Source organism: Leptonychotes weddellii, chromosome 5, assembly GCF_054177405.1.
Source record: "Leptonychotes weddellii isolate Sample4059 chromosome 5, ASM5417740v2, whole genome shotgun sequence".
Taxonomy (NCBI): Eukaryota; Metazoa; Chordata; class Mammalia; order Carnivora; family Phocidae; genus Leptonychotes; species Leptonychotes weddellii.
The window spans coordinates 60,959,380-60,976,413 of NC_138373.1; the positions used below are offsets into that span (position 1 = coordinate 60,959,380).

General features: G+C 35.4%; 1 protein-coding gene and 1 long non-coding RNA gene across 2 annotated transcripts in view; both read left to right on the plus strand.

Moving 5' to 3' along the window:
* Positions 1-17,034, plus strand: part of ZEB1 (zinc finger E-box binding homeobox 1) — a 162,826-nt gene that overhangs the window by 9,589 nt on the left and 136,203 nt on the right. The gene's annotated exons all lie outside the window — the stretch shown is intronic.
* Positions 40-16,866, plus strand: LOC145721689 (uncharacterized). Its single transcript, XR_014145530.1, has 2 exons — positions 40-8,266; positions 8,488-16,866. It is a non-coding gene; the product is annotated as an uncharacterized LOC145721689 (long non-coding RNA).

A 17,034-nucleotide genomic window follows, 5' to 3' on the forward strand; every position in this document is an offset into this window, starting at 1 on the left:
CCTCTCCCACTCTTTAAAAAAAAAAAAAAAAGATTTTATTTATTTGACAGAGAGAGACACAGTGAGAGAGGGAACACAAGCAGGGGGAGTGGGAGAGGGAGAAGCAGGCTTCCCGCGGAGCAGGGAGCCCAGTGCGGGGCTCGATCCCAGGACCCTGGGATCATGACCTGAGCTGAAGGCAGACGCCTAACGACTGAGCCACCCGGACACCCCTAGACACTGCTTTAAAATGAAATTTATGTCCATAGATTCATGGGACGAGAAAAGTATATAGGTAAAAAGGACCTGTTAGTCTAATTGTAGATGTGACCGTGTGCATAAATGGTGATAGTGACTTCTCATTCTTATTCTGAAGGTAAGTTCATAGAGTCATAATTTAAAATCAAAGTTTAACAGCAGCATGTATACATTTAGGAAAGCAATATTCAGAGATGTTGATGTGGTACTTTTAGAAAATTCTTATAGTATAATAGAGTTAGACAGTGAATAGAGAAAATTAGGCAACTGTGATTTGTGAAGCTAGTAGTAGTATTCAGAAGTGACACACCAAGGGTAAAGAGACAAGAATCAGACAAATCCTTTAGAGCAGTGGTTCTTTACCATTGAGAATATGATGTTAGCTTACAGAAATTTCTATATAAGTTCAAAGGTTTTATAACTACATGAAAGTTTTTCCATGGGTCAGCCCCTAACCCTATTCCCACTTGGAGCCTTTACTTTAGAGAACTCATCCTATAGTTATATGCTCGTGATAATATGTTGTCTCTGAAAAGTTCAGCTGTTTTGTGTGTGGCTTTTTGTCAGCCACTTCAGATAACTTAACTTTCAGCAACATGTGGTTTTATCAGTCAAAACACATGACTGTTACTGATTTTTCCTTTAGAGATGAAACTGTATATTTGGCCTAAATATACTTTCAGAAATTCTTCAGAGACAGTATTTCCTACTTAATTTACTTTAGTGGCCTGCTTTTATTTTGTAAGATCAAACACTTATGTAGCATATTTTAAGCAGTAATTTACATTTAAATAAGAAGGAAAGCTCTTGCAGTTGAATAAAGGCATTTATTTTTTAAGAACACATATGAATGTACAGCAATTTATAGCTCTGACCATTAGGTAATTTGAGATGCTCACAGAGAATTCTGGGTGATTATGACAATGTCCCATCCACATCTGTATTTGTTTCGCCCACTTCTCTACTAGGAAGACTAGGTCATATAAGATATGGTATTTTCAATTATTTTAGATTAATCCATCTCAGCACAGCAGGGGAGAGTATATTATACACAATGCTACATGAAATAGCCTTCAAGAATTTGGACGATAACCCTCATAAAATGTTTCTCCGAAAGTGAGACGTATCTCTTGATTATATCTTTTATATGAATGCAAAATTGCTGTGTTACTCCGTAATTTGTGTGTGTTAATGTAAGGCCTATAGGAATTTGTATTAATTTTTTTCCTTTAAAAATTGGGTCAGATGAGTTCTCTAGGATGATTACATTATTTAATCTGTAGCTTCCAAGTCTCCATGTTGTTACTCCCTTCCTCTACCAAGTACATCCTTGCTTTTGGCACAAGATCTTTCTTTCAGATGTCAAAACACTTAGGAATACATTTTATAAATTATTAACTTATTCTTTTAGTACAGACTTAAAACCATTTGGTGGATAAACTATAGCAATTTAAAAGCCTAGTTTTTGTTGAATGAAACTGCAGCTAATCTTGAAGACCCACTGATAACATAGCACTTAACATTCAGAAAAGATAAATCACCTAACTTTTCATTTTCAGTTTTATGTAATTTTACAATTTGGTACTTGATACTTATTCTTGGTATGAGATAAGGTTATATGATATAACAAACATTTAATAATTGCCTACCATGTTGTAGTCACGGTGCTAATTGCTGAGGATACAATGATGGGTAAAACTGGGGTTCTGCACTTACAGAGCTCACAAATGATGGATGGAATCACAAAAACAGATATTTGTAGTACAGTGCAGCCACTATAATATAGAGAAATGGAAAGAATGGCCAAAGAAAGCATTGCTGGAAGAGTTAATGTCTGAACTGAGTATTAAAGGATCAGAGAAAGATAAAATTGAGATGAGGGAAACGGGGGATGGAATTAGAGGACCAGGTGGGGTGGAACAGGAGCAAAGTCACATTGGTGAGAAATAGCATGATGTGTCCTGGAAGTACAAGCAGGTGTGTGCTGTAGGAGCATAAATAAGGGACAGAGAATGATGGAGGGGTGTGGAACCAAATCATGGAGGGTTTTTAATGCCATGTTCAGGAGCTTGAATTTCTCTCTCTAGGCTTTGGGAAGCCATTGAAGACTTTTAAGCAGAGACCTGGTTTGATAGTATTTAGGTTTAAATAGAATACTCTGGTAGCTATTGTGAATGATAAATTTTAAGGGGAAAAGATTGGAGGCAGGGAAGGCATTTGTGAAGTAGTTGGCTTGACAAGATCTGATGGGGGCTTAAACTAGGGCTGTGATAATAGAAATGGAGAAGAGGGAACAGATTTCAGACTCTTTACTTGTGTTGTTAGTAAATCATAGATTCATTAGGACTTGATACTTGGAAATGGCCAATGGGTGAGAAGCAGACAAGCTTAAATCCAGAGTTTCTACCTGAGGCGACTGCATGGATGGTGATGACAACAAACAGAATACATGAGTAAGGGTCAATTTAGAAGCTAAGGAAATCAGTTTTGGATATTTTGAGTTTGAGATGGTAGTGAGATAACCAGTATGGGAGGTCTAACAAGGCAGTTGACCTTTTGAATCTGATGCTGTGGGATGTGACTGGGGGCCCTGGGCTGGAAACCATGGGGCCATATATGGAGGGTATATGGGCTGAGAAGAAAATAAAAGAAGACAGAAAACAGGATCTTGGGGAGCATCAGTGTTTTAGAGTCCAGCAGAGAGAAAGAAGCCCCATAAAGGAGAGAATAAGCTAACCAGAAACAAATGAAATAATCAGTGAGCCAACCTGTGGATCCAGTTGAGACTAGAAACTACACATTTTTAATGGAACAAATCCATACAGTTGTGATTCACTTAGATGCCCTCTGTAGCTGAAGTAAGTGATGGGAGATTAGAATGTAATATTAGTCTAGGATTGAGATTTTACCAGAGTGGTACAGTGACAAGTTATGAGCCTAGGGAAATTAAGGTTTTGAAGTTAGAGCAGTTTACATGAGCTGTGACAAATGTTGCATATTACAAATGTTGCATATTACATGCTGTGCATATTACATGCTGTGTCTTTATAAATATTAACTCATTTGATCCTGACAACCAGCTTGGTAAAACCTCAGCCCTAGAATTTAAATTCCATAGGAAGGGAGTTTATTTTGTTGTCTGTATTCTCAGTGCCTGGCATACAGAATGGGCTCAAATACCTGTTGAATAAATGAATGAAGATGAAGTACATTGTTACTTCCATTTTACAGATATGGAAACTGGGTAAGGAGAGGTTAATTTATGCTATTTAGTGGGAGAGCTAGTGGGGAAGGGTATGAGCCTGGGAGAGGGAGCTGGTAAAAAACTGGGATTCTAGGACATGAGATCTCTGTGGGGTGTAGTAGAAATGAAGGCATGAGAGATACAGAAGAAGAAGTCTGGTCAGAGAGTAACGTTAGAAATTATAATTTGTTGAGGTGGGATTCTGGGTGACAACAAATGGTCAAGTCTTAGGAATGGAATGGAGTAGATGTTTATTATGGAAACTCCATGGGTATATATTGTAGATGTTGAAAGATTCTGAGAATATGATAGAAGTTTTGATAGAGAGGAAGATTATGATACAGTCTTTAACAAATGAGTTTTTATTGGAGATGTGTAGATGAGAAAAGATAGTGGAATGGATGAATGTCATTTGGATAATCTTGTTGGAAAACTTCAAAAGTACTCAGAATGTAAATAGGAATGTTTAAAATTTTGCCTGGTATTGCAGCCATACTTAAGATTGAATTCTAAATGTTACATTTCTCCCCTGCAAAAAAACCTTCCACACTCAATGTAAATTGAGTTCTCTGGGATGATTACATTATTAAATGTAGAGTAGAGCAAAATTTTGTTTGAGTTCCTAGCTGAATGGCTCACCTCTTTTTCTTTGGTAGCTGTTGAGTACACATCTCAAGGATGGTGAAAATAAAATGCACTTGCTCTTCTAAATCTTCAGCGACTGCCCAGTGCTTTGTCATTCGTTCCCAGTTCCCTTGCTGACCCTTTACCCTCTCCCTCCCCCTAGGCTCTTTTTGAATGCTTTTATTTCAAGAAGCTCTTGAGAGCTTTCTTTCTACATTACCCTTGTGGCAGAGAAAAAAGTAAAACTTACTTTAGCACTAAATTATAGTTAACATTTTAAGTTGAACATTTTCAGAATGTTTCAATAACCTAAGCAATCAATTCTGGTTCATTTTAAAAAGATTATTCACTCTCATATTTTGTTTGCTTTAAAAGGCTCTAATTTCTTTTCATATATTTTGATAGCATTGTAATTTCTGTCCTGAATATTTTCCTTCAGAAAAATATAAAAATCCAGTAATTTATTATAAGAACATATTAAACCTAAAATTTAATTATTTATATCAGTTTAAAGCGTAGACTTTGAGTTACAGAATTTTTCATTTCGCAATTGTATAGTTATGCCCGCTTATCCTTTTGTTTGTATGTTTGTGTGTGTGTCTTTCCCACAAATTAAGTATCACCCTCTGAATGCTCTTAGGAAATTCAGAGTTAATCAAATGTTATGAAATACGTTTATATAATGAAAAGGTTGGAAAAGATGATTTCCAAGGTGCCTTCTAGAGCAGATATGCTGTGATTTTGTGGTTCTCTGCTCTGCCCACTTCAGATCTTAATAAGTAGTCACTGAAATAGTGCTAAATGACCTTTGACACAGAACCCATGAATGCTCCAAGTATGATTTCACTTTCACCTCCTTCTTTGTAAACCTAAATGCTTGTCAAATTAGATGTGTGTTTAGATCTTTTTACTGAACGTGCCTTGAGGAGGAGAACAAAGCTTGGGGTCAACTTGGCATAATCCCCACATTTATCTTTTTCTGTTACAGAGATTTGTTGGGGGATGGGTGACAGTCCTTTCTGAGGAGAAAGTGCGAGTGTAGGTGGACTCGCTGTCTTCTTCCTACTTTTCCCTGCAGCCTCACTGGGCCTTGTTGATTTCCATACATTAATAAAAGCAGACCAGGTGGATTACTGGTTGGTACCTGTGGTTCTCATTTGATCCAAGGTCTCTGTTTTAGGCACACTAACTGACAAATTAAATCACGGCACTATATTTGGAAGTATTTCACTTTTCCATTATCAATAAACTAGATTAGATTGTCTCACAGGAGTTAATACCATATGAGGTTTTTCATGTGTTCATGTGTATAGTATATATTAAAATATTATTTTTGTGTTTTTCTCTATAAATTTTATAAATGCCAATTTGTCAACTCTAATGTATAAAATACTTAAATATACATATACTTAAATAATTAGTATTAACTTTGTATTTTAACTTTATAGTAATGAAAACTGAAAATTCTTGGATCTTATTCTTTTACACTTTCTCATTTAGGTTCTGATAATCTGTTTGAAAATTAGGAAAATGCTTAGGCTTGCATGACTTTTAATAGACACTACTACATCTCACTGGTTGTAATTGATTAGAAGCTGTGAACAGTCATTAATTGTTCAAATATAAGAAGGTTGTAGGAGACCATATGACAAAAGAACTAGTTACCTTTACAATTTGTTCGCTGCACCTCAGGCACTTTGTTTCAGAAGAAAAGCTCGATTCAGTGCCTTGGGTGAAAAGATCCTTATCTCCTTTTAGATGAGGATTGTAGGAAATTTCTTGATAAATAGGACATTTCAACTTGTTCAGCATTATTTTGAACACACTGAGCTGGAGTCGTGAAATGGTTGAGAACTTAGCTAATTCATTTTTTGGGTTGTTTTGCTGAATGAGTGTTTAGTGATTAAAGCTTATGGCCTTTTTACAGATTTAGTAAAGAAATGTTGAAACTGTTATTAATGAAATGTAAGTAAATTACATGGAGGTGATGTCCAATAATTTTGATATTTTAGAACATAGAAAATCAAAGTATTTAAAGATTTGTCTAGATTTGACTAGGAGAAGATGTTTTCTACCAGAACTTGTTTTGATTTTAATAATTTGAGGGAGGGGGAAGTGAGTTGTGAAGGTGGTTAAGCCCAGATTAACCACTAACATGCTAACATACAAATCCATAGGCATTTCACTGAACCATTTAGGCATTTTTGTTGACTGGTCTTTTCATTTACAGACCTCTGAAGTCATTCCATTTATCTATAAATTCATTTAGCTAAAGATTAAAACAGATTGTGATAAATGAAAACAATTTTAGGGGCTTGTATTATATAATATAAGTTCCATTAAAGCTATTTTAATTAGAAACACTAATTTCACCTTTCAGAATTGTTTCAGTTATAGGAAAGTAGAGTGATAACCTAAAATTAATATTTTTCTCTAAGTTTGTCACATTCTTTAGCTAATATGGTGGATATGGATCTGGTATGCTTTAAGTTGTCCAGCTGTACAAAACGACTCTCTAGAAGGCTTGATGTTTCCCAAAAAATGTATAAAGTCAAAACAAAAAATCTTAACACCTTTTATGGGAGAGAAACCCTGTTGTGGGTTATGGCACTCATTTTGACTAAGCAGAAGACTGTAGGAACTAGTAGTCTAAGAGGAAAGTGACCAAAAGAGGCTGTTAGCAGAGACCTCATTCATTCATAGGAATCATCATTTAACCAGGGAAATCAGCTTCTCTAGATCTTAAAGGAAGGTTTTGAAATGCTGGGAAATGCAGACTGTCAGAGAAAGGTGAGAATGTTTTCTTTTACTCTAAATGCGTTATCACTTTTGAAAAGGATTTGAAAAAGACTGAGAGAAATGAAATAAAAATTTTTAAATTGGAAAGGGACTTAAAGAAATCCATTTAGTCATTTTATGGAAAGGAACCGAGCAGCTCAAACAGTTACGTGATTTGGTATAGATCACAGAGGTAGTTTGAGGTGCAAGTTACAATTTCCTCACTGGGTTTAGTTGGTTAAAAGTGTGAATGGTCATTGTTAAAATGTAAGGAGGTTATAGAGGACCGACCCTATGACAGAAGAGCTACTACTTTACAGTTTGTTCACTGCACCTCATCCACTTTGTTTCAGAAGAAAAACTGTTCGGTGACTTGTGTGAGAGATTCTGACCTTCATACAAATGGGAATTAATCAGAAATTTCTTGCGAACTTGGGTGTTTCAGCTACGTCAGGGTTATTTTTAGGAACTAGACAGTTTTTCAGAATCCTAGTTAGGAAGACTTACTAGCAAGAGTGTATAAGAATTGTTGATATATGGAAACCTTAGACCCAAAATAAAGATAGAATGATGGGAGTTTATTACTTAAAATTTGAATGAAACGATGCCCTTTTGAGATGTTTTACCAGTTGTTCTTAACAATTTATCTTAAATGGGTTTGAGAGTAATACTGTTTCTTTTGACAAAAAATAAATATATAAATGTAACTTTTGTATATCCATTTTCTTTTCTCTTTTTGAGGTAGATAAGGCATTTTAATGTTTTTAATCTAGTATGTCTTGATAAGTCAAGAACAAACCACTTATTGAAGAAAGTAATGAAATAGTAACTAAAAGAAGAAAAATCCTTTTAGGAAAAAAATAAACATTTTTCACTGTCTTTTTATCTGGTTATAAAAAGAAGCTTTTATGAGCTTAATGAATCTTGTCAACTTTCACATAAGTCCCATTTGTGTCCTATTTCTGCCACATATCATACATGTTCAATAATGTCAGTTATCAGGTCTTCTTTCACTATAGGTTACAGAATAAATAAATGTGTTATCAGACCTTTGAGTCTTAAATATGAATATCCTTTGCACTTTTTTTCTGTACTGCCTGGTTGGTGATAGATACACAAAATATTTTTCTGTCCTTGGACTGTGCCTCTGCTAGTTCAGCCCCTAAAGACAAGATTTACAGATTTTTTAGAGTGAGATTTTTTTTTTTTGAAGATTTTATTTATTTATTTGACAGTGCGAGAGAGCACAAGCAGGGGGAACAGTAGAGGGAGAGGGAGAAGCAGGCTTCCCGTGGAGCAGGGAGCCCGTTGTGGGGCTTGATCCCAGGACCTGGGATCATGACCTGAGCCAAAGGCAGACGCTTAACCATCTGAGCCACCCAGGTGCCCTAGAATGAGATTTATTTTTTTTTAATTTTTTTTTAAAGATTTTATTTATTTATTTGAGAGAGAGAGAATGAGAGACAGAGAGCATGAGAGGGAGGAGGGTCAGAGGGAGAAGCAGACTCCCTGCCGAGCAGGGAGCCCGATGCGGGACTCGATCCTGGGACTCCAGGATCATGACCTGAGCCGAAGGCAGTCGCTTAACCAACTGAGCCACCCAGGTGCCCTAGAATGAGATTTTTGAAAGGCCTCTATTGAGGATCATTTAGAAGCTTTGGTATTTAGTGTTTTAATAGTTAATAGTGCTTTAGTAACTTTAAAAACATTTCTCAAATCACTTGGAAGATACTCCAGTTCTTTTAAGTAAAATGCAGTTCAGCTTTAGATAAGGAGAGTCTTGAAGTTTTACTTGGGGTTTAGGAAATTCATTTTATTTCCAGTCTAAAGTGGTTATCACTGCAGGTTTTTGTTCCCTATTAAAGCACTAGAGAAAATGAATTGTGCACTGCCAATTAAAAAAATAAGGCAAATGTATTTCATAGAGAAAGATCATTTTCTCTCCCTTATAACCTCTTCTTATTTAAAATAAGATTCCTCTCTGGGCGCCTGGGTGGCTCAGTTGGTTAAGCGGCTGCCTTCTGCTCAGGTCATGATCCTGGAGTCCCTGGATCGAATCCCGCGTTGGGCTCCCTGCTCGGCAGGGAGTCTGCTTCTCCCTCTGACTCTCCCCCCTCTCATGTGCTCTCTCTCATTCTCTCTCTTTCAAATAAATAAATAAAGTCTTTTAAAATAAAATAAGATTCCTCTCTTATTTCTGTCCAGCTTAATGTAATAGAATGAATGTCACTCAATGAAGAGCTAAGGATTTTTTAAAAGATTTTATTTATTTATTGAGAGAGCGAGAGACAGAGCATGAGCAAGGGGAGGGGCAGAGGGACAGGGACAAGCAGACTCCCTGCTGAGCAGGGAGCTGGACTCAGGACTCAGTCTCAGAACCCTGGGATCATGACCTGAGCTGAAGGCAGCCATTTAACCGATTGAGCCACCCAGGTGCCCCGTAAGGTTTTGATTGAGGACATTCATAAGTTTTATAAGTTGTCCCCCTCACCAAACACACAGCACCACTTAACATGGGAAAGTGCCTTTTATAACAGTACTATAAAATTTTAATAAACATTTCAAATTGCTCCATTATAGTTCTTTTAGCGGATATGCCATCTCCTCTTATTATTGGACATATATTTTCTCAAAGTTCTTATAAGTACCTGACATGAATATTTGTATATAAAGCTTATCTGACAATTTATCCTAAGATAGAGTCCCAGGAGTGGAATTATTGGGCAAACCCTTTTAAGCCCCACAGTACATATTGCTAAAGTGCGTTCCAAAAGGCTTTATCGGTTGATACTCTTCAATATGAATTCTAGGATTCTTTTGGGAGATTGGTGAAGACATGTAGCAGAGAGCACCAGATGGTGTCTGGAAACATGGTTTCTAATCTCTGCTATGCCACACATACTAATTGTAGGCATCTGGATTAGTAACATGACTTGTGTAGACCTCCATTTCCTCACCGTAAATCTAGATGAGTTCTAAGTACTCTCCCAGCTCTGATTCTCATTCTGTGGGGGAAAAAAAAAAAAGAGTTTAAACAAGGATCAGTGCTGACATCTGACCAGGTAATTTGTCTGAAAGGAAAGCAGAAGCAGGGTGAATCAGATGTACCTGGACCAGGGAGGGAGCTAGGCCAAATGGACAAGACATTTGGTTTACTATTCAGGTATTTTATCTGAAGAAGAATACAGTCCAGTCAAATTATAGACACTTCTGTTGAGACTTAGGGATTTTCAAACGATTTTAAATAGAGAATGAAAGTATAAGGAGATGTGTATGTAAGTTTTCAAAAGAAGTTGTGTTCTATGTGGGTTATAGGTAACAAAATGCCTTAATCCAAGCCAAAAAAAGAGAGGGAGGTTGTTAAAGATTCAGATATTCACACAAAAGGCAAAATATTTTCCTATTTCCAGACTAAATTGTTTTGTGATGAGAAAGGGGGGCAAAAATTCTGCGTCATCTCAAATATATAGGAAAAGGTGACAGGTATAGATTAAACCTGATTATTTCTCTTTTCAGGAAACAAGTACTTTATCTCTGCCTTTAGTCAAAGACTTAATCTCTATTAATAATTTAGGCAACTAAACATGAATGGTTGTGAGGGAAATCCAACTCTAGCTTGGTTATCCTTATCAAGAACCAGACTACCTTCCAGAGATTTCTGTAAAACAGATCTCAATGACATTATCACCAGCAGAGAAAGGTTTCCTTGAAACAGTTTCAGATACTTAATTATTAAGCAAACATGAATAGTAGTAATAATAAAAATGTTGATAGATGAGAATTTTTGTAATTAGCTTCCTAAATTGAAAATAACAAAAAATAGTTTAATTCCTAATATCTTGTGATGACAGTTAACTGATTTTTTGTCTGTTTTTAAAAAATTGACACTTCTCGTCTGATTTATAAAACTTATAAATTAGAAATATAAATTATTCTGTAAAAACATAACTTATAAAGTTAAAATGTTTTTAATTAGAAAAAATCAAGTTTGCTAAATAGTGATAGTTTTTAAACCTTATTAGTCTTTGAGTTCACTCTTTACAGTTCCCTGATAGATTGTTAGAATTAGAAATAGTGAGTTCATTGCCTGACTGAATAAATAATTCATATGGCAGAAAAGCGGCTTTTTCTTCCTCCCCAGTTCTTTTCTCCCCCATTATATTCACTTTCTCTCTTTTAAAAGGATCCTTTGCAGCCAAAGAGTAACTGTGTGAATGTGCAAGGGCTTCGGCATCGTTGCAGCCCTAGTGTTAGCTGAATATCTGGGGTCAATCTAAGAAAATGAAGAATCTGTTTTAAATGTATATTCTCTAGTAGCAACTGAAAAGATACATAGTAGTTATAAATCATTAGACCTTACCCTTATGGTAAAGTTGCCTTGGGAGTTTCTTTTAGCAAAAGACATGTTTCTTTTTGGATATAGTATCTTTCATAGTGTCTGCCTCAAAATCAAATTGAGTTTTAAAATTGAGTAAATCATTGAATTTCTTCTAGTTTTTCAGAAACCTTTTTACTAGATTAAATGACATGGAGTAAGTCTGGTAAAACGTGAGATTTTTTAAATTCTTCACATGATATTTTAGAATTCTTTATTTTCCAAGGATGATAAGATTATATTAAATATTTATGTGAAATTCCATTTTTCACTTTTTATTATAGCACCAATGTAGGAATTATGCCAGATTATTTTGTCTCTGCTGTTTAAATCACAAGAGACTCAGTGTCATATTGGATCAAAGCAGTTGTCTATCCTAATAATCTCTTTGATAATGACACCACTGAAGATGATGGGTATTTTTCATAAATCAACTACATTCTTATTTTTTGTAATAAATTAGCATCTGATATCCTTAAGAGATATCTAAAAGTATTTCTTGAAATTTGTCTGTATTCGGCATATTTCATGGTATAACAATCCTTTTATATAATAGAAATTTAGTGTAAGACAGTGAAGACTTCTATCCACTGGAAATATTTATGAATATTTGATATTTTATGACTTCTCCAGTTTGTTAATACTTTAGTTCTTCTTTGAAGAAGTTTCTGAATAAGATAAAATATTATGTTTAGCATAATTCAGTGCTGCATATTTTATTGTATCCTGTTCTTCATGTGATGGTAATCTATAATACTTAGGCTAATAAATCTGATCTGGATTATCTATTTTGATATAACCAAAGTCTTCTCTGTTGCCTATTTGCCTTTCTTTTCTTTAACTTAAAGTGATACCTTCTTATTTTCTTATTTTAAGACTTAGTGATTCAATGTTAACTTTATCCATAAATAGTCCTTGTGATTTTATGACACATTATGATTTTAAGCACTAAACCACATTTTTTTAAATTTAAACTAAGTGTAACCCTTAGTAATTCTTAAAACTTAGGCTTTACCATTGTTTTTCAGAATTCTATTTCATTAGTCACAAAAACCAAATATTTTTGGTTTTAATTTGCCATCTAAGTGTTGACACTGGTATTGTTGAAATATATTTCTAAGGAGAATAGTATTTCACATATCAATTGCTGCGTAACAAACCACCCCAAGGTTTAGTGGCTTGAACACCAGTAATTTATTATTTATCATTTTAAGCGTTGACTGGGTGAATCTTCTGTCTTGTATGGTCTTTGTTGTGGTGCTAGGAAGGCAGGGTAGTCTCAAATGGCCCCCTCACATGACTGGCAATGGATGCTGGTTGCTGGTCCCTGGTCCTTAGTTCTCCTTAAGGGTGCTTCTCTGTGATGTTAATTGGGCTCCCTCACAGTAAGATAGCTGGATTCCAAGAAGGAATGTTCTAAAAGGTAAAGACAAAAGCTGTGTAGCTCTTCTAAGGCTGAGATTCTGGAGTTTCCCAGAATCATTTCTGCCCATTCTGTTGGTCAAAACAGGTCACAAGACTAGCCCAGATCAAGGGGAGGGGCAGTAGGTTTTATTTCTTGGTGGGGGAATAAGAGCAAATGGGATGGGATATATTGTTGTAGCCAACTTTGGAAACAAAATCTATCACAGGGGAATAGAATTTTTTTTCTGAATTTGGCTGTTTGCCATTACCACATTTCACAAACTGGTATAGTCAGGCACATAGGATTGTAAGCTGACTTTATGCTAGAATTCACTATTTTCACAGCTGTACATAGTAATGTTAACATCACATGATAATTTAGCAGTTAAATGAGATGATTTGTTTGGAAGTACACAGCATGGAGCTGGAAATTCAGTTACTCCTCTCCCACCCTTTTCCCATGTCCTTCATATTTAATTAATATATATATATTTGTGATGATAGTACCTAAAAGTATGTTTTTAATGACAAGTCATAATTTAAAGTCTTAACCAGTCTTATCAAGGCATATTGATAGTTGCACTCTGAATAAAGTTTATAATGATCATATAATATATAGATCTTCTATCTATTTCATGCAAAGTTCTTTATAAACTGTCCAAATGGGCTATTTCTAGCATAATGAACTGCTGGTTGGTAGAAAAGTTTAAACAAATTGGCTGTCCTTATTTGCTGTAGTTCTACATTCTATTCTGCCTTCAATTTTGCAGGTAAGTCTTGTGACTCTTCCTAAGCTGCCTTTTTAGGTCATCTTCCAGAATTTGTTTATGACCTAATGTATAGTAAGTCCTTTGCATAGGGATTAACAAACTGAATCAGAGAAAGAAGTCTGAAGAGATATATAATTTTCCAGTGGTCATTTATAAGAAGGGCATAGAGATACTATACTTTCTTTGCTCAAGAGAGCAAAGAATTGTTCTTGGTACTAATTGTTAAAGGTTTGATTCTGTTTGAGTCAGCTACTGTTTGTCCCAGTCTCAGTAGTCACCAGTGCCACCAACCTGTCATATTGTCAGTACATAGTTTTGGTCACCAGGTGAGCAAGTCCTAGAAAACTAGTACTGCTTGTATAAAAATAAGTGAAAGCCCGTGTCCTGTTTTGCTTTTAAAGATCGGGTTGAGGAGGATATTGATTTGGCTTTAAACAATATCTACAAAGACACAAATAAAATATCACATTAAATATAACAGACAATTGAAAGAATGGAGATAAAGGAAGAATTTTTAGACAGTAGTAATGATTAGATATTAAAATAGAATTCCAAGGAGAATATTTGAAAGAATTGGACATATAACAGTGTTATGGATTGTGTGGGAAGTGCTGAAAGTGAGAACAGGACAAAAGAAGTGGAGTCAGTTTTGTCAAGTCTGTCTACTAAAAGGGGGAATGTTTCATTTTGTCTAAAAAATTAGTAACATTAGAATCTTGTTTCATCTTATTTTTAAGCCCTGACTTTATAAGTAATTTTTGGAGAAGCTTTTAAGTTTTATGTAAAGCATTATCTTTTGTATACAACACACAATGGACACCTTTAAAACTACCTATTTGTGTAGCACTTAATTTGCAGAACATGTTCATGCATATTACTGTATTTGCTTAATTCAAAGAAATCAGCAATTGTAAGGCACATCCTTTGATTTAATAACTTTTTCCTCAGTTTTTGGAAAAATGAAATACTTTTCTTAGGGGACGGAGGAGCATTGTATCTAGGGATTATTCTGAATTACTTTTAGCTACAGGCAATATAGCCACATGCTACTCTTGACCCCTAACACCTTTAGGATTGATAGCATACTTCTGAGGCACATCTAGCAATTACTTTGGCTTGGTTTCCATTTCCTATTTAAACTTGTAGCTTTGTGGGGTTTTTTGGGTTTTGTTTTTTTTTACTAATTATATTACCTATTACTAGAAATTAAGTAACTTCTCCTGAAAGTCATCCAGAATAATTTAACATTAGGTTAAAATTCAACTGTATGGGGCACCTGGGTGGCTCAGCCATTAAGCATCTGCCTTCGGCTCAGGTCATCGTCTCAGGGTACTGGGATCGAGCCCCGCATTGGGCTCCCTGCTCCGCGGGAAGCCTGCTTCTCCCTCTCCCACTCCCCCTGCTTGTGTTCCCTCTCTCGCTGTGTCTCTCGCTGTCAAATAAATAAATAAATTCTTAAAAAATAAAAACACTATATGGTTCTGTCAGTGCAGATAACTGAGGTGACAGATAAAAGGTATATTCTTGGTCATGTCTAAGTTCACAATCGGATAGACAGTGACAAGGTATTATAACATGTGTAATGACTGACAGAGTTCTTCTGATATCTACTCTAAGGCTCCTCTTGATCTGAAAAAAGTTGAAGTGGAAAAATACATATTTTAGAGTTGAGAAAATAGACTATTTCTTTTTTTTTTTCCCCTCCCAACACCTACATAAGGAAGACAGAGCAGGTGTTGGATAGTGTTATTAAGGTAAAGAATCTGAGTGTTTGAGACTTAAAGTCACATAATAAGTAGTAGATCTGGGACAGATCTTCAGTACTTCCAGATACGTGTACTGTCTACTGTACTATGCTGCCTCTTCAACAATAGTTGTCAATTAACTTCAATTTCAAGAGATTCATTATTCAACAAATATTTATTAAATGCTATTTTTTGTATGCCAGTCATTGTGTTAAATTATATTGTGAGACAGTAAATAAAACAATTAAGATCTGTGTGCTCACGAAACCAAAAGCTTTGGAAAAGACGGAAAGTAAACAAATAATTACAACTACATGAACGTTAAAAGAGAATTTATAGGGTGAGATGAGAGTACATCATAGGCAAACCGAACTGTCTGGAATGGGGGCAGTGTTGATGATCAAGTCAGGCAAGGATAAGAGAAGTAACTTTTCGGTTGAGATGTGAAGAATCAGCATGAGTCAAAGAGCATTGCAGGTAGCAGAAATAGTGTCTGCAAAAGCAAAAGAACTGAAAGGATCCCAGTGTTAGCTGAGCATTGAGAAGGAGGAATAAAGATGGAAAAGAATGCGGGAAAGAGATGATGTGATCTTGTTCAGGATTTTAGCCTTTATCCTAAAGGCTATTGGGAAGCCTTGAAAAGGTCTTAAGCAGAGGCATAACGTGATTAAATTTTCATTCGAAAAATATGAATCTGACTGCAGTGAATGTAGAAGCCTGTTGTTACAAGCTATTTCTGCACATGAGGTTGGAGATGATGGATACAGCAGTTGAGTTGGAGAGAAGGTGATAGATTTGAAATTTTTGAGATAGATAAAGCCTAGGGATTTGACAGAGATACAAAGTCAGTATTATTATTGTTTCATCTATAGAGTTTGATTGCAAGATCTCCTCTAAAATCCTTTCAATAACTTGGTGCTTAATGTTAGGAAGTGACTATATCATATAATTTAGAAAGCATTATTCCTTAAATAATTTGTGAGTTGAGCTAATTCCTGTTGGTTATTTAATTCCATTAAATAGTATTGGGAGAGCTTAGTTTCAAAAGAGAATTTGACATCTTAATTTATATGGTAAAGCGTATAAGTAATTTTGTATATACATGGTGTGTACACATATAAAGCATGTTATTTTGTTTATACCATTCTTTAATCAGTATCAGATTTGAAAGTTGACTGTATATTTAGGATTCTCCTATTCTTGGTTGATTGGTTGAAACTCAGATGAGGAATTTAAAGCATTCTGTTTCAAATAACATTCTATTAAGAAACACTTTTTTCTTTATTATGATTAAAAAGTTATTGCTGGATCATTGGTTTTAGAAATAGGCTCCTAGTTAAATTAGAAGATTTAAGGAGAGAAAGTTTTAGAATCATATTTCCCTGAATGCCTTATAAACTTATGCTTTATTTTCTTAGCTAACAATTTCTTTTGTGTACTTCTGACTGTTATTAGCTGTTGTATCAGGGGTAGCGTAAGCAAATACTTATAAGGACTTTTGACTATGAAGAAATGGGCCATTTAAGGAAATATATGGAGACTGGACTTCTAGAAAGTTTGTGCTCATCTTAGTGGAGCAGCGGACAGCTAGTATTCTATTCCACTTGATTGTGGCCATGTAAGTGTTCACGGTGATTGTTGCCAAGTTTTTCAGTTTTTCAGCTTTTCAGCAAGATCCTAAAATACATATCTTTATGCGAATTAGTTGGTAACTAATTCAGATGTTTTAAAAATACTCTCACTGATATGAGGAATTCTTAATTGCAGGAAACAAACTGAGGGTTGCTGGAGTGGGGGGTGGGGTGGGAGGGATGGGGTGACTGGGTGATAGACACTGGGGAGGGTATGTGCTCTGGT